This window comes from Canis lupus, chromosome 2 (genome assembly GCF_048164855.1).
Source record: "Canis lupus baileyi chromosome 2, mCanLup2.hap1, whole genome shotgun sequence".
In the NCBI taxonomy this organism is placed as follows: Eukaryota; Metazoa; Chordata; class Mammalia; order Carnivora; family Canidae; genus Canis; species Canis lupus.
The window spans coordinates 36,005,531-36,032,836 of NC_132839.1; the positions used below are offsets into that span (position 1 = coordinate 36,005,531).

At 40.6% G+C, this 27,306-nt stretch overlaps 2 long non-coding RNA genes and 1 other non-coding gene across 3 annotated transcripts in view; 2 read left to right on the forward strand and 1 right to left on the reverse strand.

The window, feature by feature from the left end:
• The window catches only part of LOC140610081 (uncharacterized), a 77,466-nt gene extending 66,828 nt beyond the window's left edge, over positions 1 to 10,638 (reverse strand). Inside the window, exon 1 of the long non-coding RNA XR_012011868.1 lies at positions 10,355 to 10,638. This is a non-coding gene — a long non-coding RNA (uncharacterized lncRNA). The remainder of the gene's footprint in view (positions 1 to 10,354) is intronic.
• The window catches only part of LOC140610072 (uncharacterized), a 133,782-nt gene extending 106,744 nt beyond the window's left edge, over positions 1 to 27,038 (forward strand). Inside the window, exons 6-9 of the long non-coding RNA XR_012011862.1 lie at positions 6,927 to 7,045; positions 18,601 to 18,720; positions 22,415 to 22,937; positions 26,043 to 27,038. This is a non-coding gene — a long non-coding RNA (uncharacterized lncRNA). The remainder of the gene's footprint in view (positions 1 to 6,926; positions 7,046 to 18,600; positions 18,721 to 22,414; positions 22,938 to 26,042) is intronic.
• TRNAE-UUC (transfer RNA glutamic acid (anticodon UUC)) lies at positions 12,232 to 12,303 on the forward strand. The gene has a single exon. It is a non-coding gene; the product is annotated as a tRNA-Glu (tRNA).
• Positions 27,039 to 27,306: the final 268 nt, after the last annotated feature.

Consider the following 27,306-nt stretch of genomic DNA (forward strand, 5'->3'; position numbering starts at 1 on the left):
AATTAATACAAAACAAATTTAATTACACACATACAAGTGTCCCTTAAGAATATGAGACCCAAAGACAAGCCAGGATTTGAAGCTTGTATGCCACTTTGTGCTAAGAAATGAGATAGGGACCTGGGGTTTCAAAGGGAAGAGGGTGAGTCACAGGACAATAAGAACAGATGTTTGGTGATTAGGTATTTGTAATGCTATTCAGATAGGAAATTCAGATAAAAATTTTATCTCTTGGTAATAGCTCTCTTTCTTGGTCAGGACCCCTATCTAAATTCTTCCAGGCAGTTTAAGGGAGAGGTAAATTTTTTTCTTGAGAGTGCTGGGCCTTGATTGCCTTCAGCTCAAAATTCTCCACATGCCAAAGTGGCACAGTTTGGGAAGACTTTCTGAACCCTTTCAGTACAATATACAAAGGGAGAGAAGAATAACTTCTTTCTAAAGAAACCTGGCAAAACTTCTCAACCAGCTGATTAAGGTTAATATCAACAATGATGAGAATGGCACTTTACTTATGTAGTCTTCCTTTTAGAAACCCGTATGCCCAATCTAATCATGAGAAAAATACCAGTTGAATCTCAACTGAGGGGCATTGTGCAAACCATCTAATGAATACTCCTCTAAACTGTCAAGGTCATCAAAAACAAGGAATTTTAAGAACCTAAGGAGATACAATGATTCAGTGTAATGGTGGTGTTCCAGATGAGATCCTGAAACAGAAAAAAGACATCAGTCAAAAACCAGGGCAATCTGAATAAAAATATGGACATTAGTTGATAATAATTTAATAATATTGGCTCATTAATTGTGATAAACATACCATACTAATGTAAGATGTTAATAATAGGGAACACTGGCCATGGGGTATAGGAGAATGTTATATGCTATCTTCACAACTTTTCTGTACACCTAATACTATTCTAAAATTAAAACGTACTATTAAAAAAGATAACAGGGCAGCCCAGCGGTTTAGCACCACCTTCAGCCAGGGCCTGATCCTGGAGACCCGGGATCAAGTTCCATGTCAGGCTCCCTGCATGGAGCCTGCTTCTCCCTCGGTCTGTGTCTCTGCCTCTCTCTCTCTCTCTCTCCCCCCCCCCCCCCGTGTCTCTCATGAATGAATAAATAAATAAAAATCTTAAAAAAAAAAGATAACAGGGGATCCCTGGGTGGCGCAGCGGTTTAGTGCCTGCCTTTGGCTCAGGGCGCGATCCTGGAGACCCGGAATCGAATCCCACGTCGGGCTCCCGGTGCATGGAGCCTGCTTCTGCTTCTGCCTATGTCTCTGCCTCTCTCTCTCTCTCTCTCTCTCTGTGACTATCATAAATAAATACAAATTAAAAAAAAAAGATAACAATATTATCATTGTATTTAATTAAGTGCAAGTTTATACATAAATTTTTTAATCAAAAAATTATGGGAATATTGGAATCTTAACTTATAAAACCAATGTAAAAGTTTGATTCACAAGAAATTTAACCTTGGTCTTGAGCAATCCAAAATGTCATACTGACATTTTTTATAGTGAACTAATTGTTAAAGATGCTGAATCACCTCAAGGTTTTCTTCTATTTTGAAAATGAAGCCTTTTCTTGTTGTCTCCTATCTAGAGTCACAAAGACTATTATGTAAATATAATTTTCAGTATCCACAAAGAGAAACATAGTTTGCTAACTTTTTCTTTCTTAGACAATTTTGACTTTTGATCTGAATTAAATATTCCTGGAATACACATATAATGATTGGATGACCTTTTTTATCTCTTAATCTGTAAAGTTTCTCCAGAAAGGATAAAAGAATGGGACAAAAAGATGTGAGGAAGCAATCTTCAGACAAATCGCTAACTAGCTCCTTCTGTAAGGAAAGGGAAGCAAGTTAAGATGTATTTTTTAAAAAAGAGTTCAACATATACACACAAACGAGAGTATTATGCAGCTGGTTTTTGACACAATGTAAGTCCTTGAGAATTTTATCAAGTCATCTGATCAAAAAGCCCACACTTAGTAATTTCTATGGATGAAAATAAAGGAGGAGATTCTTCCACTTAAACAAAATGATGTCTCTTCTAGACAAATAAAGCAATTCCCTCATGAGGGCTATTAAAATTTTCTGAAGTCTGTGGAAAATGCTCAAATATTGAAGTTCATGCAAGAGGTGATTTGCCAGATATTTCTTTATTAACAATCATTTTCTGACTTTAAGCCATCAAGAATAAAGGTGGGAAAGTCTTTGGAAATGTAGTAGCTAATCTTGAACACCATTTAAAAATGTGGCTTAGGAAAACAATGCTGCTTAGAGAGATACTTTCTCACATTTTTCATTAGCCTTAGCTAAAGAATATTTTATGGAGGCAAATTTGGGCCTAAATTGCATCCAGAAGTCTCCTTATACCAATTAAAGGAAGCAGACCATGGGGCAGTTGGAATTTTGCTTCCTTTCTGTTCTAAAGTGCTGTTCAAGTAAACTATCTTGCCCATATTAAAAATTCTCTAAGGTGGTGTCTGTGATTTCAAATGTCTTGGTAAAGGGGCACCTGGGTGACTCAGATGGTTAAGCATCTGCCTTCAGCTCAGGTCATGATCTCAGGGTCCTGGGATGTAGCTCCACATCAGACTCCCTGCTCAATGGGGAATCTGCTTCTCCCTCTCCCCCTACCCCTCCCCTGCTCATGTCCTCTCTCTCGGTATCTCTCTGTCTCAAAGGATTAAATAAAATCTTTTAAAAAAATGTCTTGGTAAAATTGTGCCAGTTAGAAAGACATGTAAAATAATTAGAGTTATAGTGATAAAACATAAGGACAGGAAAGGGTCAGCCTGGAGAAGTGTAGTTTATATTGAAAAGACCAAGTGAAAATTACAAAAATGTCTATAAGGATGGCTTTTGTAGAATTCTGTGTTTCTGGAGCCTGGTAAAGACAATCATCACCTACTGGGGCCAGACAAAACCTGGTTTCAAGTAGACAAAATTAAATAAAAGCAGTTTTTGAGAGAAACAAAAACAAGACTGAGGAAGTTCTTCTTACCAGGTTTTGAGGTGGTGACTTGGGACAAGGTTGCTCAAAGAACACTGGGCTTTTTTTTTTTTTTTTTTTAAGATTTTATTTATTTATTCATGAGAGACACACAGAGAAAGAGAGAGACGTAGAGACACAGGCAGAGGGAGGTGCAGGCTCCATGCAGGGAGCCTGATGTGGGACTTGATCCTGGGACTTCAGGATGACACCCTGAGCCGAAGGCAGGTGCTAAACCAGGGATCCCCAAGAACACTGGTCTTAAAAGAAATATCAATTTCTCAGCCTCTGAGATGGCTTGATGATAGATTTCTCAGGTCTAGATCTATAGACTTCCTCCCACAAAAGACAAACCACTTTTAAGACACCAGACAAGCAGACAGGGCATTAGACAAGCTGGAGTTAGGTGCTAATAAACAATTTTGTGAACGAACAATACAAATCTAGTCTCATAAGTAAAAATCCCAAAAGACCTAATTCCTAAGAAAACAAAATAAATCCAATGTTGAAAAGGCTTTTAAAAAATAGGGGAGTTTATCTTCCTGCCAAGGCAGATGGCAATTGGTGCGATTTTAGAGGCAGAAATCCCAAATGTGTGTGCCATCACTTGGTAGAGCATGCCAGGCCAAGGCATGAAGCTCTCAGTGCACCTGAGTGAAGCCTCTATTTCTGTCAATACCCTTCAGCCAACCACCAGGGCACACCAGTAGCTGAACAAATTGGTTTTATTACTTTCTTCAGTTAGAGAGAATATGTGCCACAAGGAACCATGGCATATCCACAAGAAGCTGTTCCAAAGAACCTATTATATAATTAGGGTTCTAGTTAGCTGAACTGAGAAAGAGCCAGAAGAGTTTGTTATATTTGGGATGCTCTCAGAAAATGTAGGCAATTCGATAACTGGGTATCCCAATTCATCTTATCTAGGGGGAGAGCCCACCAGATGAGATTAAAAAAACAAAGTTGCAATTGATCAAGAAATTGCAGTCACTCATTTTAGCCAAGAGAAAGGGGGTGTTTGGTACTTTGTGGGTGGCATGGGGACCTTGTTTTTCATCTGTACTTAGACAATACTATGAAATAACCTTTCTTTGTCTCACTTTATCTTGGCCTCAGAGGGATCTTGTCTGAGGTTTGTGTTCTGTAAGATTGCTTTTTTCCAATAGAAAAATAATATGATCTAGCTATGAGCACCAGGCCAGTTCCCTAGATATCTGGGGCTATATATTTTTTTTCCTTTCTCAAAATTAAAATTTTGGGAAATAGACACAAGCAAACAATTAGAATTAACTAATCATAATACAGGGTAAGAAGTGAGTTAAAAGGACGTGTACAAGGTAGAGTGGTGGCATGATGTAGAGAATCATCCATTTGGGGTATGGTTGGAGGCCACCATTGAGCAGAGTTTGGTTCCAAAAAGATGTCCACAATGAGGTGATATTTAAGCTAAGTCTTTTTTTTTTTTTTTTTTTTTTTTTTTTTTAAGCTAAGTCTTGAGAGATAAGGAGACATTTCTTAGGTAAAGTGGATGAGGGACATACACAAATAGGAGGAAGAATGCATTTTAGCAGAAATAAATTGGTGCAAAGGAAAGGAATTTTTAGGATGACACATTAGGAGAAACTACAAAGAATCCAAAGCATAGAGAAACAAGACTGTATGCAAAGGTCTGAGTCGGATGTTAATGACCTTTCTGAATTGCTAAAGAATTTGACCTTTTATGATAAATAACCATTGGAAGGTTTTAAGCAGTAGACTAATGTAACCATATTAGATAGGCAGCAGCAAATCCAGGTGCAGGGAGACCAGCAGGGAAGCATTTTCAGTCATTCAGGAGTGATCCAAGGAAGGTCTCAACTAGGGCCTTGTTGATGGGCCTCTTAGAGCCATAGGTGAATTTTCCCTGAAACTTTCAGCTTCAGGAAGTCTTACTTTGCACTGGCATTTTTCAAGTCCCTGGGAGTACCCACAAACTGTCTTAGGTAGTCATATATTTTTGTAAAGTTTATAAAACAAGATATTTTAACTACTATCAGGTTAATGCCTCTTTCCCCCTTGGAATTCCGCTCCTTCAGAGCTCCCCTCAGGTTGGGTAGAACTGGATGGCTCTGAGAATTCGGGGTCTGGCTGAAGAAAGTAATACAGGGGGCATTAGAATTTAATAAGTAAAAATACTCTTTTCTAGATTTTTTATTATCTATGTTTTTCATTTTCTAAATGTGTAATTAGTTGTGATTTCTTCTTACTGTAGACGAATATTCACTTTCATACAGAATTTTATATTCATGAGTTTATATTCTTTTTCTTTAAATGGTTCTCAACATTTGTACAAGTGCTAAGCCCCACAGATTTGAGCCTCACTAGGCCAATCACCCAGTAGTGTGACACAAACAGCTAGAGGTGTTATCTTGATAAGAACATTTCCTATGGCTCTGGCATTGGAACATGTCTGCAGTTTGATACTTACAGAGCCAGAAGCTAGCCTGTGGAAGATTTTTCCAATTACAAGACATGCCAAATTTTAAGTAGAGGATGACATTATCATTGGTCTCCTCTTAGGAATATACTTGATAACATTCAAACACTCCCAGATACATTTTGGATAGGAATCATTTGGAATATAATTTATAAGAAGTCCTATGATTGCAAGACACAAATTCACAGCCATCCTACAAACTGTAAAGTTGTGTTTTGCACATTCCAACACAATGGATCACATCATGGGGTTTCCAAAAATCTTTGACAGATCACTGAAAGTCACATAGGGGATCCCTGGGTGGCTCAGCAATTTGGCGCCTGCCTTTGGCTCAGGATGTGATCCTGGAGTCTCGGGATCGAGTCCCACATCAGGCTCCCTGCATGGAGCCTGCTTCTCCTTCTGCCTGTGTCTCTGCCCCCGCCTTTCTCTCTGTGTGTAGTCTCTCATGAATAAATAAATAAAATCTTAAAAAAAAAAAAAAAGAAAGTCACATAAATCTTACCAAAGTAATAATTCATTAACAGGAAGATATAAATTTCAAAAAGAAGCCCAATTCAGATTGGGTGCCTGGGTGGCTCAGTTTGTTAAGCATCTGCCTTCAGCTGAAGTCATGATCCTGAGTTCTGGGATCAAGCTCCACTTCAGGGTCCCTTGCTCAGTCCCTGTGTCTGCTTCTTCCTTTCCCTCTGCCTCTCCCACACCCCCTGGCTCATGCTCACTACTGCTTTCTCTCTCAAATAAATAAACTCTTTAAAAATAAATAAAAATGAATTCTTGGATTCTTTGATAATCCAGTTAATAAAAAGGAGCAAATCATATTAATTCACTGGCAAGATATTTAAATTTCCTACTGATTTAGGACACAAAGTATTGATTTCAACAAAGATTGCAACAACCACAAAACCTTATAAGATGCCAGTGCAATGAGACACACAGAGCAAACTGATAAGTAGGTATCATCAATACAGGGAATATTGGAAATATCCTGGAGTGTTATGATTCATATATGAAAGAACCTTAACAGAGGTTGCCATAACTTAATAGCAGTGTTAAAAATATATAAGATATTAATAATAATATCAATAATATATCAATAATAATAATCAATAATGAGTTGAGAAACAAAATTTTCTCAATTATTAACAAAAGAACAAATTTCAAAAATCATGCTAAAGACCACATTATCTTTCTATTCCTTATAGAAAATATTACATTCTCTGTCATATGAGGAAAGACCAAAGAGTGTGCAGCCAAAAAAACAAACATAGGGGGCATTAGAAGTTAATAAATAAACATTTTTCTCTAGACTTTTAAAATATATGTGGTATTTTTCATTTGTTAAATGTGTGATTTGTTGTGATTTCCTCTTACTCTAAATAAATGTTAACTTACATACATAATTTTGTATTCATGATTTTGTGTTTCTTTTTTTTAAAATAGATTCCAACATTTGTCTAAGCTCAAAGCCTCACTTGAATAGGTTCTGCTCAACCAGTAAAAATCTGAGTCTGCGTACACTCAGTTATCTCCCTGATGACTTCATTTCTACTGAAAACCAGGTACAGCTTCACTATTAATGTCACAATCTTTTTAATGGTTGCTTCAATCTCTCTAAACACTTGCTAATTCTCTCAAGCAATGACTGGTTTTTTAACATACTTGGAAATGCAACTTATTTTAAAGGAATCCACATTTTAGAGATGAATTCATAATGCTTTTTTATACATTGAAAAAATTCTTTTCTGCCCCTAAGAATTCAGGAGTTTTCAGTGATTTAAAAAAGGTTGAAGTTATGAATCATATTTCAACTCTGCTCTTATACACCCAGAAGAAATTTGTTAAACAAATACTCTATGACTGCTCTCTTCCCACCCCTCAGCCCTTCTAAAATAAATATTACCCACTCGGCTTTCATCTTTGCATGGTAATTTTAAAAAGCAAAGTATCTATATCCTGGAAGAAAGTATAGTTTTTTATTACTGCTGTTGAAGTGGATGTTGGAAAGACTCAGATTTTAATTAAATAGTATGCTTTCTCTAAGTCTTTACTATTATTAGATAAATCTGGATACGTTACAGTTAAGGGAATAATTGTCTTTTTTTTTTTAAGATTTTATTTATTTATTCATGAGAGACACAGAGAGAGAGAGAGGCAGAGACACAGGCAAAGAGAGAAGCAGGCTCCATGCAGGGAGCCCAATGTGGGACTTGATCCAGGGACTCCAGGATCATGCCCTGGGCTGAAGGCAGGTGCTAAACCACTGAGCCACCCAGATGTCCTGGGAAGAATTGTCTTGGAACATGGAATTTCCATTGTAGTAAATCAAAACCAGTGGAGTTATTGGCAGTTCTATGCAGCTAGCCTGATATAACAAACAATTACTTTTTAAATAAAAGTTTGGTTTGGCTTGGAGAATAATCAGAGATGCTCTATGGGAGCACTGCCAGTTTTTTTGCTTCCTTTGAGTGTGTTCATTAGAGCAAAGAATAAAGGTGGTTACCATCTTGCTTCCCCACTGGACACATTTTTGGAAACATAAGGAATTAAGGAATGTGGACTTACCAAAATATTACTTCCATAATCATACTACTATTGTAAAGAAAATAAACCAATAAACAATGGTTACATATTTATCTTGTACTAGGCCCCATGCTTGGTATGGACAGGGTAGAGAAACAGTTCAGACATGTTCTTACCCCAAGGTGCTCACATTCTATTTGAGGTTTTTTAAAACACGGATACAGAAAGATGATAAAAACTGCAAGATCTTAAACAATTGTTAAATATCTGATAGAGAGTAAAAGCATTGATTGCCAAGATTCCAGCAAAAGAATGAAAGCAGGAGAGAAACAGCATGCACTCAAATGCAGAGAGAACACATGAAATCTCTCCAAGTAATGTGGTCAAATACTGGCTGTGTATGCTTAAGCATGTCACCTTAGCTTTCTTCAGAGGTCTGGGCAGCCTGAGTGTGTACTGGTGAAACGACAACACTGACCAAGTAGCACTTTCATTTCAGGCAGGATGCTTAGAACTTGCCTTCGCAATGACTCACTCACTGAGCTATACATGGATGTGGGTGGGGACATGGTGGGGAGGACACCCATTTTCCAAGATTTCAAAGATTTAATTCAAAACTTAACAGCTAGTCAACTCTTGGATTTAGGATTTATGCCAGGTATATCTGACTTCGAAAGTGTGTGTACATATACACACAGGCATTATTCATATTATTCTATTTTAACCTTCATGTTATGCAAGTTAATAAAAAAAAATGTATTACCAGTAATCTTATTCCTGCCAAATTACAATTCACAGAAAGACATTAGAATTTAATACTTTTTATTCATAATGTATATTGTCCTTGGAATTTTCTATTCCTTTGTGGGGGAACTGCTTTCTAGTTTTTATTCATTTCAGCATATTCCAATATTATTCTTATCATGGAATCAATACAAGAGGATCTCCTAAACGGATTTTACTAAATCTATTAGTTGGATGATTTAAATTCCTGCTTATTTTTGAAGTTCTGGCCTTGAAAATCCCCAACGTTATCTTTTTAGATTATAAATCTAAACTCTAAATTACTAAAATATATCAAATATGTAATAAAAGAAATGTCAAATATTAACTCCAAATTTTTTTAATTACTTGAGTTAATACTACCAAATGGAAGGATTCCAAAGCACTGTTTTGTAAAACAAAGCAAAATATTTGAGCCTTTGTACGCTACTCCAGTTTTTACCAAAAACAACACCATAACCATTGCCTGAGGCACTTACTTACTAGAAAATTCTTTTCTATGTGTTTTGCCCTTATCAATTTTGGAACTTAAGCATTATTTGGGATACTAAATACCCGGGGCACTGAGGAGGGCCTCGCAGCCCGCGGTGCTGGCCACGCCCGTGGCGCTGCAGAAACAGGAGGAGGAGGGGGGCAGGAGAGGGGAGGTGCTGCCCGAAGGCCGCGAGGGCTCCCGGGTCTAGAGCTCCCCAGCTGCAGCAGAGGGGCAGGCGCCGTGCTTTCCCGCCAACAAGGGGAATCAGGCGGTCCACGTGGGCCTGATAAGACGGGGAATTTCCCCTGTAACAAAGGGAGCTTCAGCATCTGCTTGGCAATATTCCTTAAAGTCTCCGTCCCCAGGCAGACCACACACAGGTGGCTCCAAATATAGCCTTGCACCGGGGAGGAGAGGGAGAAAGACGCATGTGGCCTCGAGCTTGCGTAGCATATCCCAGCCGAAGAGCGAAGAGCGGAGCTGGGCAGGAAGGAACGTGAGAAGGGGAACCCATCCAGGCCGCGAGGGAGGAGTGCGGTGGCCCGGGGAGTAGCGGGGTGCCGTCAGTTCCCACCACCACCACCCGAAAGGGGAAACCGGCCCCCGAGTGGGAAGGCGGAAGAGTAAGTCCCCCCCACCCCGCCCCCGCCCCCGCCCCCGCGTCCCACAGGATAAGGGATGCTGCACTCCCCTCCTCGCTGCAGCCGGGCGGACTCGGCCGGGTCGGGGCGGGGGGCTCCGAGGCCGGGCGCCGTCCGCCGCTCCGCTCTCAGTAGCTGGAGGCTGGACTCAGCGGCTCAGGGGTTCCCCCGCGTGGAGGCGCCCAGGACCCTCCGAGCCCCGGGCAGGCGGATTTCCAGGGGCCCGTGGTTCGGCATTGAGGGCCTGGCCGCGTTGGCTCCTTGGGATTGGACCGAGGGAGGCGCATCCCTCGGCTCCGCGTCTGAAGCAAGCCCGGGCGGGGTCCGGTTGGTCCCCCCTTTCTGCCGGCCCCGACGCCCGCCAGCCGCCCGGCCGCTACCAAGGCTTGGGCTGGGAATTGGACTTTCTGCAACAAAACTTAATTTCTAAATGTAACAATAAAATGTACCTGTTAGTTGGCAAGCTGTTTCCACCCCAGAGTTTCTCTCATTCCATCTTGTGGCTCTGCTCCCTCCTGCCTCAGGGGAAAGGGGCTGGGCAAGATGCTGTGCCCAGCAGGGCAGGGAGACCCAGCCAGCCAGCCACTCTTCATTTTTCAGAATGGTAACGAATCATCCTGAAGCCTGTGCTGTGCTTCTTGATCTCCCATGCCAGGGATCTGCAGGGAGTACGAAGAGGCCCCAAGACTCTCCTGAGACCTCTGCTTCCCATAGAATCTTCCCTAACACCCTACTATCATAGGGTGACTGGCTATAGGCAACACAGAATTAAAAGTACTGGATTAAATACACACCTTTCACATTTCAGTAGATAATTGCCAAGTTGTCCTCCCTATCCCCACAGCCCATTTCTGTCCTCATTGAACCAATTCCTCAATGACACTGGCTATTGTTTTTTGTTTTTTTTTCCCCCTGGAATTTGTTAACTAATCAGAACTCCTTGCCTCTCTGTCCACTATTCATATCTTTGACCCTTGCTCCTGTGGATTCCCCCAGATGTTAAACTCATTGTATAGTAATAATAGTCACCTTTTCCTGTCCAACGTGTTTCAGACATTTTCTCCCAATCTGTAGCTAGAATGTTGACATTATTTATGGTTCCTTTCATGCCAAAAAAAATGTTTTTAATTCTTAAGAATTTTTATTTTTCAACAGACAATTGAAATTCTTTGAGATTCAGAATACTTTAATCCCTCCACCCTTCCTTGATTTTTGAGTAGAGTGATCCTGGCCCTCCTTTGTGGTAATGTCATTGTGCCCCTAAGTGTGTTACTTGCACAGCACTGTGTTTTGGTGTTCGCTGCCTGAGAAGCAGTTCAAGAACAATGCTGGTTTTATAAAAATTAAAAAATAAAAATGGTTGGTCATAAACACCAACCATTTAGGAAATCCTGACACTGTGCCTCCTTGATCAAGTTTGATAAGTTTGATGAGTTTCTAAGCACTTCCTTTCTTCCATATCTTTGCCAACACTTGACATTTTGACACTTATGTTTTGTCCAAATGCTAGCTGGAGCCAGGGAGGTCGAGATGTTTTTCAGATGGTTTTGTCCGAGGGGTTCCTCTCCAGCTCATGGCCTATTCACAATAAATTCTTTTACATGGCAGTGTTTGCCTAATTTTAAATCATGTGTAGTTTATATGAAAGCAACCCTTTGTATGTTCATCTCTCAATCTGTTGGGGGTTTTTTGTTTTGTTTTTTCACTTTTTCCCCCCAAAGTATGAGTTGTTCACCTGGTGCAATGTGTGGATTTTTCCTTTATGGTCTGGGTGTTTTGTTCTGATTTTGGCCTTCCTAAACAAGAGTGTAAACACAGTAGTCTCCCAACGTTCTCCACAGGTTATTCAGGGTACGCAGACTTGTGAACGCACGATTCCAAGGGCTTAAATCCTCATGACGGCAAAGACCCGGGCTAAGGAAAGGTTTTGGGCCACAAGGTCAAACTGGGGAACTGGGACCTGGGAAGCCAATGTCATAACGTGCTTCTCGAGCCACTCCAAGCACTCTTTTCCAAATCCCACGGCCGGAGCTCGTTCCCGGAGCTCGTTCGCAGCACTTTCTGGGGAATGCACCTGGCCGGCGAGGGCGAGGGCGAGGGCGAGGGGCGGGGGAGGGCCGCCCGGGGTCGGCGGGCGCAGCACCGGCGCAGAGCCGCCCTCCGCCCTCCCCCAGCCCGGAGGGACGCCCGGACCGTCCACAACCAGCAACGCCGAAAGCCACGCAGGCGCAGAAGGCGGGCGCGCAGGGGGCGGGGCCGCGCGCGGAAGGCGGAAGTCTGCAGGAGGCTTTTCAATCCACTTGCACTGGAGGCCGCTTCTGTCGCCTCCCATATGGTCTAGCGGTTAGGATTCCTGGTTTTCACCCAGGCGGCCCGGGTTCGACTCCCGGTGTGGGAATGCTGGAGTTTTTATAAAAAAAAATTGCTACCCAGCGCATTTGTATCCTTCTTAGCAAGAAAGCGTTGAATACAGTTGTTGACAGCTGAAATTCTGAAGGGGAAATGTTGAGGCATAAGGACCCGAATCTTGTTGGTGTGTTTCTCCAGCTTGGAAAACTTGCTTGTGTAATTAGTATTGTTACTTCTGCCCATCACACAACTCATTTAAAATGTCATAATAAATCATCATAATTAACATTTAATTGTCAAACTGTATTAAACGAACGGATTCATTTTTGCTACTGTTACTCAGATAGTTTACATATAACATTGTGTAAGTTTAAAGGTGTACAATATGATTTTATATGTATATGTATATACACACATATATTTGCCACAGTAGGGTGAGTTCATACCTCCATCACCTCATGTAATTGCCATTTCTTTCTTTTTTTTTTTTTTTTAAGATTTATTTATTTATTCATGATAGACATAGAGAGAGAGAGAGAGGCAGAGACACAGGCAGAGGGAGAAGCAGGCTCCATGCACCGGGCGCCCAACGTGGGACTCGATCCTGGGTCTCCAGGATCGCGCCCTGGGCCAAAGGCAGGCGCCAAACCGCTGAGCCACCCAGGGATCCCTGCCATTTCTTTTATATTTCTTACAATTTCTTATGTTTTGGCCAATTTACTGCTTTTATGCCCCCACTAAGTATTTCTGGCCCAAGAATAAAGAGATGGAGAACAAAACAAAGAGAGGAAATGGGGTCTTAGAAGCTAAACCCAAAAGGAGCTGATATTTTAGGGCTTTTTGGGGAAAGCAAAATGCTTTTTTTTTTTTTTTTAAGATCTTATTTATTTATCATGAGAGAGAGAGAGAGAGAGAGTCAGAGACACAGGCAGAAGGAGAAGCAGGCTCCATGCAGGGAGCCCAATATGGGACTCCCAATTTTGGAGGTCAAGGATCACACCCTGGGCAAAAGGCAGATGCTCAATGGCTGAGCCACCCAGGCGCCCCACAAAGTGCTTCCTGAAGCAAGAGTCTCTATGGCTGGGATGTAAAGAAATGAGAGGTCTCCAAGTAGAAGTATAGCTTTAACAGAGGTTTAACAAGGGTAGGGAGTAAAAAGAAAATCAAATCCATTCAAATAGCTAATTTTCACAGAACATGTGGGAAAACTGACAAGCATGAAATCAGCTTCTGGATAGTGTGGTTAGGTTGAGGTCAGTACTCAACAAACTCAAATTTTGAGAAGGAGGAGGGCCTTGAAACTTTCTCAGCTTCTAAACCATTTCCCAGATAGGAATAAAGTATTTTTCTGTGAATAGGCCTGCATGTTTTTTAATTATACTGAAGTCTACTGGGATCGAGTCCCATGTTGGGCTCCCTGCGTGGAGCCTGCTTCTCCCTCTGCCTGTGTCTCTGGCTCTCTCTCTCTCTCTGCCTGTCATGAATAAATAAATAAAATCTTAAAAAAAAAATTATACTGTAAGTCTAGATGAGCAGCTGTCAAAGCACACAATGCTATCTCCTTTGAAAGTTCTATTGTTTGAACCAATCCTATGCCATTCACTAAGATCAATCAATTCATGTGGGCAAACTCCAGGTACATCAGTTGTGGATATCTTGCCCTTGATCTGGACAATAAAATGGCGAAAATATCCAGCAAACTTGGACTTACAGCCACTCCCAAATACTTAGACTAACTCCTGGAATACATATCAACAACTTTAGCCCAATCCATTATCTTCTGCCTACTTGATGTAATAATCTTAGTATCCATTTTTATATCTATTCCTCAAATGTTTTCAAATATAAATTGGCATAATCTTATAATTAATTCAATGTCTAAACAATATTATGCTGGGTCAGACTATATGTATACCTGACCTCCTGGCAGGCTTGGGACTGAGTTCCAGTTTTGTGTCTGAAAACTTTGGAGAGTGATGGTTTGGAATGGGCATCCCCATGCAAGGTAACCACCATGGTTAAAATCCATATTGAGTTCCTTGGTGTGCAAAGTGTGGTCTGTGAACCAGCAGCAACAGCATCATCTAGGCACTTTCTAGAAATACAGAAACTCAAGCACCTCCCTTGGCCTACTGAGTCAAAATGTGCATTTTAACCAGATACTCAGGTGATTCTCATGCACACTAACATCTGAAAAGCACTGATTAAGTCCTCAAGCAAGTAAGACTAGCTTCCTTAGACAGAGGGAGAGAAGCTGCTTCCATGACAAGAAAAAGCTCAAGGAAATTGGGGGCTTCATAATTCTCAGATTCATCTGAACCAACTTAAATCATCCCATTCCTTGTTTTAGGGTTCCATTCTTTCTTAACCATTACAGTGGCTTTCACTTAAGTAATATGAAGAAGCTATGAGTCAAACTTACATTGTAATTCTATTTGTGGAATCAAATTGGGTTGATTTTCAGCTGTACTTATTATGACTTATTTCTATAAAGGATATGGAATTATCCAAGGGCCATCATACAGGATCTCCAGTTCTCTGACCATATATTGAGTTGAGAGTTTAAAACCCTGAATGACTCTCTCTATATATATCTATCATAAATAATTTTTAAAAAAATCTTAAAAATAAATAAAACCCTGAGTGATTCATTTTCTTTGGATAATTCTCCAGTACAGTCAGAAATAACCAGCCCACCATCACAGTAGTTGACTGTAGCAGTCTCTTGATCTCCCAACACCTTACCTTCAATAGATTTTATTTCAGGTTATGCCAGGTTATAGCTTAAGTAAGTATCTTGTCACTATGTATATGAACTACCAGTATCTTATTTTCCATTAATAGTGAAGTCATTACTTTTTCCATGTCCAAGGAAAGACAATCAGTCTCAAATTTTCATCTTTGAGTGTTTATTTCAAGAAAGCACTACTGGTTACAAAAACAGTATAAATGGATGTCTAGCTAGACAATCAGAAAACACTTCAGATACCTCTTATAGATGAAGGGATAGAAGAAGAAAGAGGAGGGAGGCGGCTCTAACAAAACTTAGGAGCATCTCACTGCTGACATTGTTAAAGTCTGAGAATAATACAGCTGGAACCATCCAGACTGCTCGTGGTGGCTACTGCAGGAGCGTGCCAGTTACTTACACACACTGCCTCAGCTGCTTGAACTACTGATGCTCATGACCTCTGTTGGAAGTGACAAAAACACTGCAGCCAGAAGTCAGTCACTGCCTTTAAAAAAGAGAAGAGGGGGATCCCCGGGTGGCTCAGTGGTTTAGTACCTGCCTTCGCCCCAGGGCATGATCCTGGAGACCTGGGATCAAGTCCTGTGTCAGGCTCCCTGCATGGAGCCTGCTTCTCTCTCTCTTTCTCTCTCTCTGTGTGTGTCTCATGAATAAATAAATAAATAATCTTAAAAAAAAAAAAAAGAGAGAGAGAAGAAAAAGAAACATCCCTGCTGTCAGTGTCTTCAGTTGACTGAGCCAGGTGAACTGGAAATATATGTAAGAATGCCCCTGTGCAATACAGAGAAGCATATGCTTGCCCAGACAGGGGAACGATGGCAGCGATGGAGAGGAGACAGCTATGACATCCATAAAGATGTTTACTTTGTTTTCAAATATGTTCCAAGGCTAACTCACAGTTTCTCAGTGTTGGCCACCCTCCTTGTCCTCTCTCTAAGTCCCAGTTTCCTTTTCCTACTTTGTCTCTGAGTGCCTCTTACAGATATATATATACAATAGTTTTATTTGTAGCCTCAGTAAAGGATGTTTCATTTTTGTTGATAAAGCAAAATGCTTATAAACAAAACAAAACAAAAAAGCAATTGATCTTTTACTGAAGCCTGCTTTATTAAAAGGCATGCATTCTTAATGCTTCCTGAGAGAGAAGCAAAACAACTGAAACCTGTGGCATATAACCTAAAGTGTGATGGTATTGGCTGTAGTCATTTTCCTAATATTTGTAGAAATTGCAAAAACCCTATTTTCTCACCAGATAGTTCATTTTCAGTTTGTCTATCACACTTTCTCTTATAGTGTGAGATTTATTTTATTTTGGTTTGTTTGTTAATAAAAATATAAATAATTTGTGTCAGTATATTAATAAATCCTATTAATTATTTTAAAAAAAATTTAAAACAAAACAAGAGACCCCAAATAGAGTTAGACTAAACCCCACATCACTAAACCAAGACTTAATTACAACTTCAGCTCTCTCAGAAATGGAATCTTAAAACCAATCAGGAAACCATCTGATCAGCACTAGTTAGGTAATCTGCCTAATTGACCCCTTCCATAGGAAAGTGCCCTTACAGTAACCAGTCTGATTTTTTGCCTTGTATAATTCCCTCGTCCCGACTCCTGCCTATAAAAGTCTTCCATTTTATATAGCTCTTCAGAGCCCCTTTCTATCTGTTAGATTGGATGCTGTCCCATTCAGAAGTCACAGAATAAAGCCAATAAGATCCTTAAAATTTACCCAGTGAAATTTTTTTAACAAAAAGTTAATATTATAACTACCTTAGGATATAAATAAGAATACAGAAAATAGGCTAATAATGGGAGGATGCAAGGGCACTGGGTGACTTATTCAGTTAAGCAGCTGATTCTTGATTTTGGCTCAGGTCATGATCTCTGGGTTGTGAGATCAAGCTCCAAGTTGGGCTCTGCTACTGGGCAAGGAACCAGTCTAAGATTCTCTCTCTCCTTCTCTCTCTCTATGCTCCTCCCTCCCCATCTCCCTCTCCCCCACTTTCCTGAGTGTTCTCTCTTTCTTTTTTTATCTTTCTTTCTTTTTTTTTTTTTTTTTTGAGAGAGAGAGAGAGAGAGGATGCGAAAGTATAAATGTTTACTGAGGGTTCAAGTCATGCCTTGAACTTTGACTATAGAGGAACATAGTCCTGAGAGCACACATTCTCTTTTAGACAGGATCAGGCAGGTGGTAAGAATCCTGGTGAACAGGCTTTGAGCTTGTTAATATGTCCCAGAGACAGTTATCAAGGTGGTTGAGCTAAGTATCTACATCAATACCTATTGTAGTGTAAGAACAAAAGCTCATCTAAGAAGCATGCAATGACTATTCTAAGCATAGAATGGTCAGCATAGCCAGCTTTTGTAGACAGCCCAGAAAGATGACCTAATTATTACTCTCTAGGATGTTCTTGTAAGGAGTGGTTGTTAGAGGGGGAAAAAGTAAAAATATTGGTAATGTGCCCATTGATTCTCCATTCACCCATACAGGAAAACCTGAGGGCTTTTGTTACTTCTTTTCATTCATAATCAGCGTCTAGTCTATAATGATGTTTTCTTTAGTTGATCTAAAGAGCTCCTCAGAAATCTCGGAAATCTCCTCCTCTCCCTCCTCTCTGCCATAATTTAGTACTGAGCCCAAAACATCCCACCTAAAAGATCATGAGCCTCCGATTTGTTTTCTTAAACATTCAGTAGAGAGATTTTGGTATTGGAGTGGTGTCACATGGCTGCCTGATATGTACACTGAAGACTCCTTAAAATGGCATATCATGGCCAGAAACTATGACTTTTTACAATCTTAGCTTCACTTTTACCTCCTACAACCAAAGAGACCAAGCAACATACAAGCATGATCAGAAGGTCCCCAGTTGGAGCATCTGGGTAGCTTAGTCAATTGAGCATCCAACTCTTGGTTTCAGTTCAGGTCATGATCTCAAGTTTGTGAGATTCGAGCCCCACCCAGCCTTGGGAATCTGTGATCAACAGGGAGTCTGCTTGAGATTCTCTTTTTCTCTCTCCCTTCACCCCTCCCCCCAGACCATGTACTCTCTCTCTTTCTCTCTCTCTCTCTCAAATACGTATAAGTAAATAAGTAAGATTTATGAGTAAATAAATCTTTTTTTAAATAAAGGTCCATGGTTGGACCACTGGAGATGGAGTTGGCTTACCTCCTGAAGGTAATGGGATGCCAATCACAAGACAGTTGGGCCCCTGTTGCTCCACCTTCACTTCCTCACTCATCCCACTCCCCTCAGTCACTGCTTCCACATAAGTTAAAGATACAGGACTGGACAACAGGGGAGGCATCACTCAGTGAAATTAATTCCCCAGAGGAGGACTGCTTACTGAGAGGGAGGCTTTGTCCACTGCAGGAGGCATGATCAAAGTGACTAGTGGTATTTTGGGGTAATATTATCCTGCATATTCCTACTGCCCTACTGCCATCACCAATAGTAGCATCTTGCCTGCCTGTGATGTATTGGGAGGAAAAAAATTTACAATGTTCAGTATTATGGGAGGAGCTTTTTAAGTTAGACATAGAACTGTTTCCTACCACCTCCCTCTTCATTTCTCTCTTTCCATTTCTAGACTGCAGATCCAGAAAGCAAGCCAGATCTGCTGAGCTCTTGACAGATTGCTGCAGTGAACAGGGAAGTCAATTAAGCACAATACCATTCTGGAATTGCAAAAAGCCTGAAGAATCTGCAGGTCATTATAGAGAAATGCTAGTGGATCATTTGCAAGAATCTGAGGGTCTCACAGAGCATGTTGCCAATGGGCTTTGGGAAATGCTAGCAGATTCTATAGGGAATCCTTATAGGCTACTAGTAAATTGTTAGTGCAAGATTTTCAGTTCCAAGAGGGACCACTGATCTTTTAGCTCCTGACTGCTTGGCTGACCTTCACCAGTGCATCAGATCAGAGATGCAAAAGAGGGAATCAAAGAAAGCTGAGGAAACAGTTCTCAAGCCACCACTACAGTAATTGTTAATGGGACCAAAAGATGATGGTGGGTGGAGGGAGTTTTTGTGAGCCTAATGACTCTAAGAAGGTCCCTGGTGCTGGTAAACACCCTTGGTACAGCAAGCTGTTGGAATTTAGAGCCCTCTGGATTTGCTAGATCAGTGGCCCTAAAAATCCTTAGAGACATAGACCTCCTCAAGAGATAATCTTGCTAAGGCTAGTAAGGGAAGTGACACAGTGTGAACCTCTTTCAGAGGGCTGTGACAATAGTCCTGCCAGGATAACTGGATTCAAGCTACAGGCACAGACTCCTGGACACTAAGCCATCTCTTGCAGGAAGCTGGCTCAGCTCAAACCTGTGCCTACAGCCAGGAAATAGCTGTCTACTTGGTCCACTGCACTGCCCAGCTCTCCTTCCTTCTTCCTCCCCAGGTAACTTGTGGCCAAATCCTCAAGGATGCTCCTGTGACTGACACAGGTGCTGTGCCCTCCACAACTATATTTTTTGTGTACATGCCCTGCCTGCCAAGACACTGCCCCAGTCCTAGAACGTGTTTAGGTCTTCATGTCAGCTTCAACCTACTAGTCACTGCTGTGTCATGCCTGAACTGATGTCTTGGACCTGGTTAAAGAGATTCCTACAAAAACTTAAGGAAGAAGCCATTCTAAAGGCTGACTTTCTAAAGTATATACTAAAAGGCCATGAGGCATCTTTCCTTGACTTGGCAACTGTTGGGACTCATGCCTACATTCAATCCTCCAGGCAGGCCTGGTCAATTGGCCTGGAATAGCATTGATCTTGGCCTTGCCTCAGACTATTCAACCAATTCTTGTCACAGCCCAACAGAATCTAACCTATTTGGATTCATGGTGGGAAGTCTATGCTTCTCAGTTGGGTCTCGAAAAAAAATCGAAGCCAAAAACATATAGGTGATTTTTTTGGGCCTAACCACAGGCAATTACAAGGCTCTGCCAGGCAGGCCTTGGGGGTAGCTGCCCTGCCCACACCAGGCTTGGTGATAGCCAAGAAATGGCAGTCTCTCAAGGACTCATGCACTCCCCTGCCCTGCCCTCTAGCAACCCATACACTTATGTACATCTGCATTCCTAGCCAGGCATCCTCATTCACAGGTATCTTTCAGGGCCACTATGCTTGGTTTCTTTGGTTGAAGGAGATAAAAGTGCATACTGACTTTGTAAAAAGTCATTGTTTCTGACCATGATGTATCCATTTCAGGCATCTTCATAGATAAAGTAATAGAAAAATTAGAAAATTAATAGAAAAAAAGATGTCTTGGCAGCTGCCACCTGACACCATACCATTCCAAAAGTTGCCCTACTGAATGTTTAAGAAAGCCAATGGGAGGCTGATGATCTTTTACGTGGGATGTTTTGTGCTCAGAACTAAGTCCATGGTACTGAGAAGAGGGTGGAGGGAATCTCTGGGAGCTTTCTAGAAGATCAGCTCGATGGAACAGTATGATTGATTAAATGTAGATTATGAGTGAAAAAGTGCCCCTATTGTTCGTATATAGGAAATTATAAGGATATAGGAATTGTGTGTCAGAACATGGCACAGTGCCTCTGCTAGATTCTTTTGTGGGAGAGGGGGCAGAGGAGAGACTTGAAATACTTTTCTCCAATTAGAAATTTTCCTCGCCCTTGCTTCTTTCCCTCCCCCATAATCCCTTCTGGGTCCTTAAAATAGCAATAGTTGTTTTTTTAAGGATTCCCCCAGCAGTGAGATGATCAGCACCTGCCATACCATGTCTGTGCTGACCCATCTGACCCTTAGCCAGAATGCTGATCCATGAAGGAAAATGAAAGATGAGGAAGCCAGCCCTTTCTTTGGCTTAGCCTCCTGCTTGTGCAGTCATGGTAAATGATTAAAGTCTTGACCATTACTTTCCTTACCATTTGTCTTAACCAGCTATTCAGACATCTGGCAGTTCAACTGTCTCCAGTTCAGCTGAGCCACTAAAAAGGAAAAGGTACTAGTGCAGGCCAATGAAGCTGCACCCAAAAAACCCTGTCACCCTTAGAAACTGAGCCAGGAGTTCCACATGCTAGGCTGTGGTCCAGCTGGAGAACTAATAGGGCAAAAGCACACTGTGCCTATTAGTTGACATTATTGAGAATGCTTGAAGACAAAATTATCAATATGTGGCCTGTAGCAAAACACTATGAAATGGGAATAATAATATCATGGAGGCTTCAAAAGCAGCAGACCCTTGAAAATTATTTTTAGAAATGACAAACTCATCTAGACAACCACTTGCTGCTTTAACCTATTTGTAAAATGTATGATGTTTATGAAACAACAGTAATGCAGGAAGAGAAGAGAGGCTGATGAAAAGCATATGAAAAAAGAAGGTGTTGAAAAGGAAACAATGCCAAATGCAGAATGGAATGCTTCTTAGAATGAGAAAAGAAAAAAGAAAAGAAAAAAACAGCAGAATCAATGCCTCAGAAAACTGAATCTATCATAAAAAAGGCAAATTGAAGGCTGTTTCAGAAACATGCAATGTGTAGACAGGAAAACACTAAAGGCAGTGCTGTTTGTTACAGAGGACAGAAAAGAGTCTTTGGAGCAAAGAATTAACAAGTTTTTCACGAGGCAGAAACTACAGAAAGTGGAAAAGAAGCAAAAATCATAGAAATAATTAAAGACAAATAAGGAGACAAGGAGCATCCAGCTGGACAGGGCTCACTGAATTCTAGGCAAAGAGGATAAAAAGACACTTCCACATTCTGCCAAAGCTTATTGTCATGTCATATGGCTTAAACATTCATAAACTTTGTTAAATATGATTTTAAAAGATAATTTAGGTGATACAAACTCTATTGAAAACTCCATGAAGCAGGCAGTCTCTGTTCTCAGTGGTCCACAGAACTGCCAAATGGGGCAGAGGGCAAGAAGTTCTTCTATGATAAAGAGTAAGGAACAGGGGCTGCCCCGGTGGCGCAGTGGTTTGGCGCCGCCTGCAGCCTGGGGTGTGATCCTGGGGACCCGGGATCGAGTCCCACATCGTGCTCCCTGCGTGGAGCCTGCTTCTGCCTCTGCCTGTGTCTCTGTCTCTCTCTCTGTGTGTCTATGAATGAATAAATAAAATCTTTAAAAAAAAAAAGAGTAAGGAACAAAGAGAAAAATAGAAAATATTTGGTTGCTCCTGGGGCCACATAGTCAAACTTCTTTGGGGTGAGAGGAGCAATAAAATATAGAGCCCAGAGTTGGCTTGGCAAATGGGGACTGGCTACCAGTACTCTGCATTTCTGATTAAGTGAAGCATTTACACAGACATGAAAGCTAAATTTTGACTCACTGACATGCACCTGGGTAGGGCAGTTCCATAATGGTCATAGAAAGTTATTTTAACAACCTCTACTTGGAAAAATTACATTATCTAATGTATCAATCTACTTTTGGTTTATAAAACAGAGCCACTGCAAAAGACCAAAGGAATGAAAAGATTTAACACAGGAATTTGGTCTTGTGTAAATGTTGGCAAGTTGAAGGCCTGAGAAGCTGCCACCAGGAAATGGGCAAAACCATCACCAACAACTTTGGCATCAGCTTCTGGGTGAGCTGAGAAGCTAGACCTCCCAGAGAAGTCACCACACCATAGTGAGCTGTCATGACCAAACAAGAAATTCTTATTCTTCCTTTCTTCCTCTCTCTTTCCTATGCCTTCCAGATCTCACCTTTCCTTATGCTAGAAAACCCTAACCCAGAACCGTTCAGCAAAAGGGAATCTGCAAGTGCAATTCCTGATGTCAAGTGACAAAAATATTGCAATTTAGTAATGAATTTTGTGTCCTTTTTTTAAGGGAAAACAATCCATGGCCTGAGGGAGTACAGTGCCTCATAAGAAATGGAACACCTCTCCCAAGGAATTTTGGGCAAGATTAGATTTTATAGAGCATTCGGAGAGACAAGGTGGACACGAGGTGTGATTAGCCAGGTCAGAGATTTCCTTACAAGGCTAGCAGATCCTATTGTCTAAGATAATGTAAACTAGTTAAATCTGAGTTGGAGGATTCTGACTGGTGTATGTTAGGTTTCCTTGGTTTCCATGGCTTCCGGTGCATAGCTCCTAAAAACCCTTGTAATTCCCTATATAAGATCCATAAAGCATATTTTGTTATAATATTTAGTTTTGCTCCCACTTTCTAAAACAGTTGCAGTGATCATGGTGAACTGGGTGTCTTTTGTTATTCATACCAAATCCCTTTCAACCATATCTGAGTTAAGGAGATGATTTTTGGAAAGCATCTAGATAACTACAGGATAGGGTTGGTTGCCATGAGAACAAACCATGTAATTAGAGGGATGGAAGTTTCAGTCCCACACCCTTTAACCTCCAGGGAGGGTAGAGGGGCTGGAAGCTGAATCAATCACCAACCACCAATGATTTAATCAAACTTTCCTACCTAATGAAGCTCCATAAAAATCCAAAAGAATTTGGAAATTTCCAAGTTGGTAAACAAGAACAAATTCACATTCTGGGAGGGTGGGAAACCTAAATTCCACAGGGGTAGACACCTCTGTACTCAAAACCCTATGTATCTCTTCATCTGCCTGTTTATCTGTATTCTTTAATATCCTTTGTAATAAACTGGTAATCAAGTGAGTAAACTGATTTCCTAAATCCTGCAAGCTGTGGTGGCAAATTAATTGAACACAAGGATGGGGAACCTCCAATTTATAGTTAGTTGGTCAGAAGCACAGGTGATAACCCAGACTTGCCATTGGGTCTCAAGGTGGGTGAGAGCCTTGAGGCTCCTGTGTGAATGAGCCTCAATCTGTGGGCTTTGATACTATCTCCAGGTATCAGTTAATTCAGTTAAATTATAAGATACCCAACAGTTATCACAGAATTTCTCAGCATGAGGGAATACCCCCCACCCCCAAATTGGTGTCAGAAGTGCTAGAGTGGAGCAGAGTATTGAGACTAGAGAAATGTTTTTCTTTCAGAGCAACATTATGGTTAGCCTTGGTCCTGAATCACTTTTCTCCATTTATTGCTTCCATATTTTAGCTTTATTCAGTACAAGAAAATATGCTTCTCAAGTCTTATCCTTTCTCTACAGTTCAGATGTGATTTCTCATCATGTTTCATAACAAATTAAAGTTATTAGTATTGTTCTGTTTCAGCACTTGCTCTCATTATATCAACTACTATCTTGAGCAAGTTTGAATTTTTCCGTTTTTTTTTTAAATTATGTTATCAACTATTTTTAAATGTTCTTAGGGAGGAGATAAAATGAAAATCAAAAATGTTAATGGAAATCTCTGAACAGTAGAATTGTGGATGACTTTCAATTTTTTCTCTAAACTTCTCTGTATATTCTAAATGCCATTCAATGAGCAAGTATTATTGTTTAAGTCAGAAAAAAGTATACTAATGAGTCAGTGGGAGTTCTTCCTGTCTTCCTTCCTTTCCCTTCCTATGGAGTCTGAGAGCCTGAGTAGGATGAGAATGACATCTACACAGAATGGTCTATCACAGGGTTTTGGAATGCAAGCATGGTGAGGTTTCCTCCTGGATGAATGGCTCAGCATGGGGTGTCAGAGAGCAAGCAGAGTCAGGAAGGCAACTCTGCCTAGAAGGGAGAGCCTGGTGGCAGAGATGGGAGATTAATTAATACAGGGGGTTGCTCACATAAGTAAATATATCAAGGAAAAAGGGAGAAGTTTTCTTACTATTGGGGAGAAGACTTACTAATATGGAAAAGAGAGAAAATTTCATGAACCTTGTGCTGTTATATTGATATTGAATGTATTAGTGTAAACTCATGTCTTTCAATATCATCAGAAAGATGATAGATCAGGTAGATAGGTAGATAGTTAGGTACACAGATAGATAGAGAAGTTAGTAAAGATACAACTCTGTGTGTGTGTACATACATTTGTCCCTAGCTCTGTTCTCTGAGAAAGCCTAAGAGCATTAGCACTGCAGTAACAATAAACACACCTAGTGCCCCTATGTAGTGAAGAATTTTATCTTGTCCAAAGAAAAGTCTGGGCTTTGCACTTCAGCTTCTAGTAGGTCATCTATAGATTCTTGGAATAATATGCCTAATATGATTGTTTTTGTTTGCTGGAGAGTCTTGGATCATACTGGATAGTCTAACAATGTGAGTTAAGGGAGGAGCTGACTACATCCGGGTAGCCTTAGTGTGGGTGCTGGCCATGCCAGAAAGACCAACAATATGACTTAGGGTGAGGACTTTGGGTCACATGGTATCAGTGTATCTGAAGTCTGAGATTAACCATGTGGACAATCAATTGATACATCATGACTATGGAATGAAGCCTCAGTAAAAACTCTGGATACCAAAGCTTGGATGGTCTTACCTAATTGGGAACTCTTGTGTACTGTCATACATAGAATGCTGGGATGATAACTCAGTCTCCACGGAGGAAGGATAATGGAAACTCTGTATCTGGTATCTCTTTTAGACTATTCTTTCCTAGGTTGATTTTAATCTGTACCCTTTCCCTATAATATGCTATAACCATAAATGTAATAGCTTTCGGTGATTTGGGTGAGTCCTTCTAGTGAATCATCAAATCCAAGACCATTTAGGATACCCCTGAACTTGTAGCTGGTATCAGAGTTTAGGACGGTTTTGGAGGACCATGCCTTCTAACTTTGCAGTTGGCCATCTCAAGGCCCCCAAGGTAGCTCCTAAATCCCATGCTCCACTGAATGGAACCAGAGCTCCTTAGAGGAAGGGCTGAATCAAGGGCAGGGGCAAGAAAAGTACAAAATGAGCTAACTTATCCTTTTTGTGCCAGAAAACAAGTGCTCAGAAGGATAAGAAAGCATAAAAAAGATACAGGAATCAACTTGAAATTCTCCCACTGGCCAAATCAGGGGATTTGATCGGTGCATCAAAAGGAAAAAACAATAATAGTGGATTATAACCTTTTGTAAAAATAGGAAGATATATACCCATACAGATATTAATGGATATTTAAATTTAAATTTGATGAGGAAGAGATATTTACATAGTTTCAAAGTTCTCAAGAACTCTGAAGTTTTACCATTGCAATTTTACAGGCTAGCTGCTGATGGATTCATGAGGCTGGAAGAAGACAAAGGACTTTTATTCACTGAGCAGCAGGCAGCATGAACTTCATGTTTCTTTTCGTTCCATTTGTTCCCTAAGTTCCATAGAACAACAGGAAGTGGCCAGGTAGATGCTGCATGCACAGCAGGTTCCTCACAACTGAGAAGCCCTGAGCTTAGACAATCCCAAACTTTATAACAACCTCCAAGCAACCTGCCCAACACTTGCCTCTGAGTGAAACATTATCTTTATTACTCTGGATTGCAAACAAACTACCCTGTGCTCCAGAAGGAGACATCACATCTGTCTAACAAGGCTCTTTGCCATAAAAACATCCTTAAAAAGACAGACCAGAACAAAAGGTAACCAGTGCCTCTCAGAGGTGCAGAAATGCAAGAGAATTGTCTTCCAACAGGAGCATTTCCACAGAAAATACTTGTCAATTATAGGACTAAAGGAGTCACTCTCAGTGGAGAATTCTAGTTGACAACTTAATCAAACAATTAGTATGAACATCATCAGTAGTGGTGCAAACCAAAGTCAAGCATCCACCTGATAGAATAGGAAGAATACACATCTCTTCTGTCATTCCTGCTGAACATCCATAATCAGATTCTAATCATAAGGAAACCTTATGCAAAAGCAAATGCAGGGACATCCTATACCAGAATTTCCCTAAAACTTTTGAAAGTGTCAAAATCATCAAAGTCCTCGAAGATAAAAGTACTGTTAAAGACTATAAGACATGTAACAGACACAACAGCCAAATGCAACAGGGGATTCTGAGCTTACCCTCTTTCTCAAAATGACATTGGGGAACACCTGGAAGAAGGTTAAGTCTGAGGATCTGAGGATTATGCATTATGTTAATTTCATGATTTTTTGTTGTTTTTGGATTATGTTAAAATGAGATCAGGTAGCAGAATGTCCCTGTTGTTAGGTATTTGAGTGGAAAATGAGAGCGGATGCACCCAGTGGACAACTTACAAATGATTAAGGGTAATAAATTCTTTGTACTGTACTTCCAACTTTTTCTTAAGTGGTGATTATTTTTAAATTAAAAAAATTAGATTTTACAATTTTTATATGTAAAAATGTCTACATATACCTATATGGTTATGAAAAAAAAATATTGAAGTGAGTTAACAATGGGTGTTTCTGGTAATGAGACAATTGGTACTTTCTCCTACCTCTACTAATCATACTTTCCAGTTTTCATAATGAGCTGATAGTAATTGCATAATATGAAATATA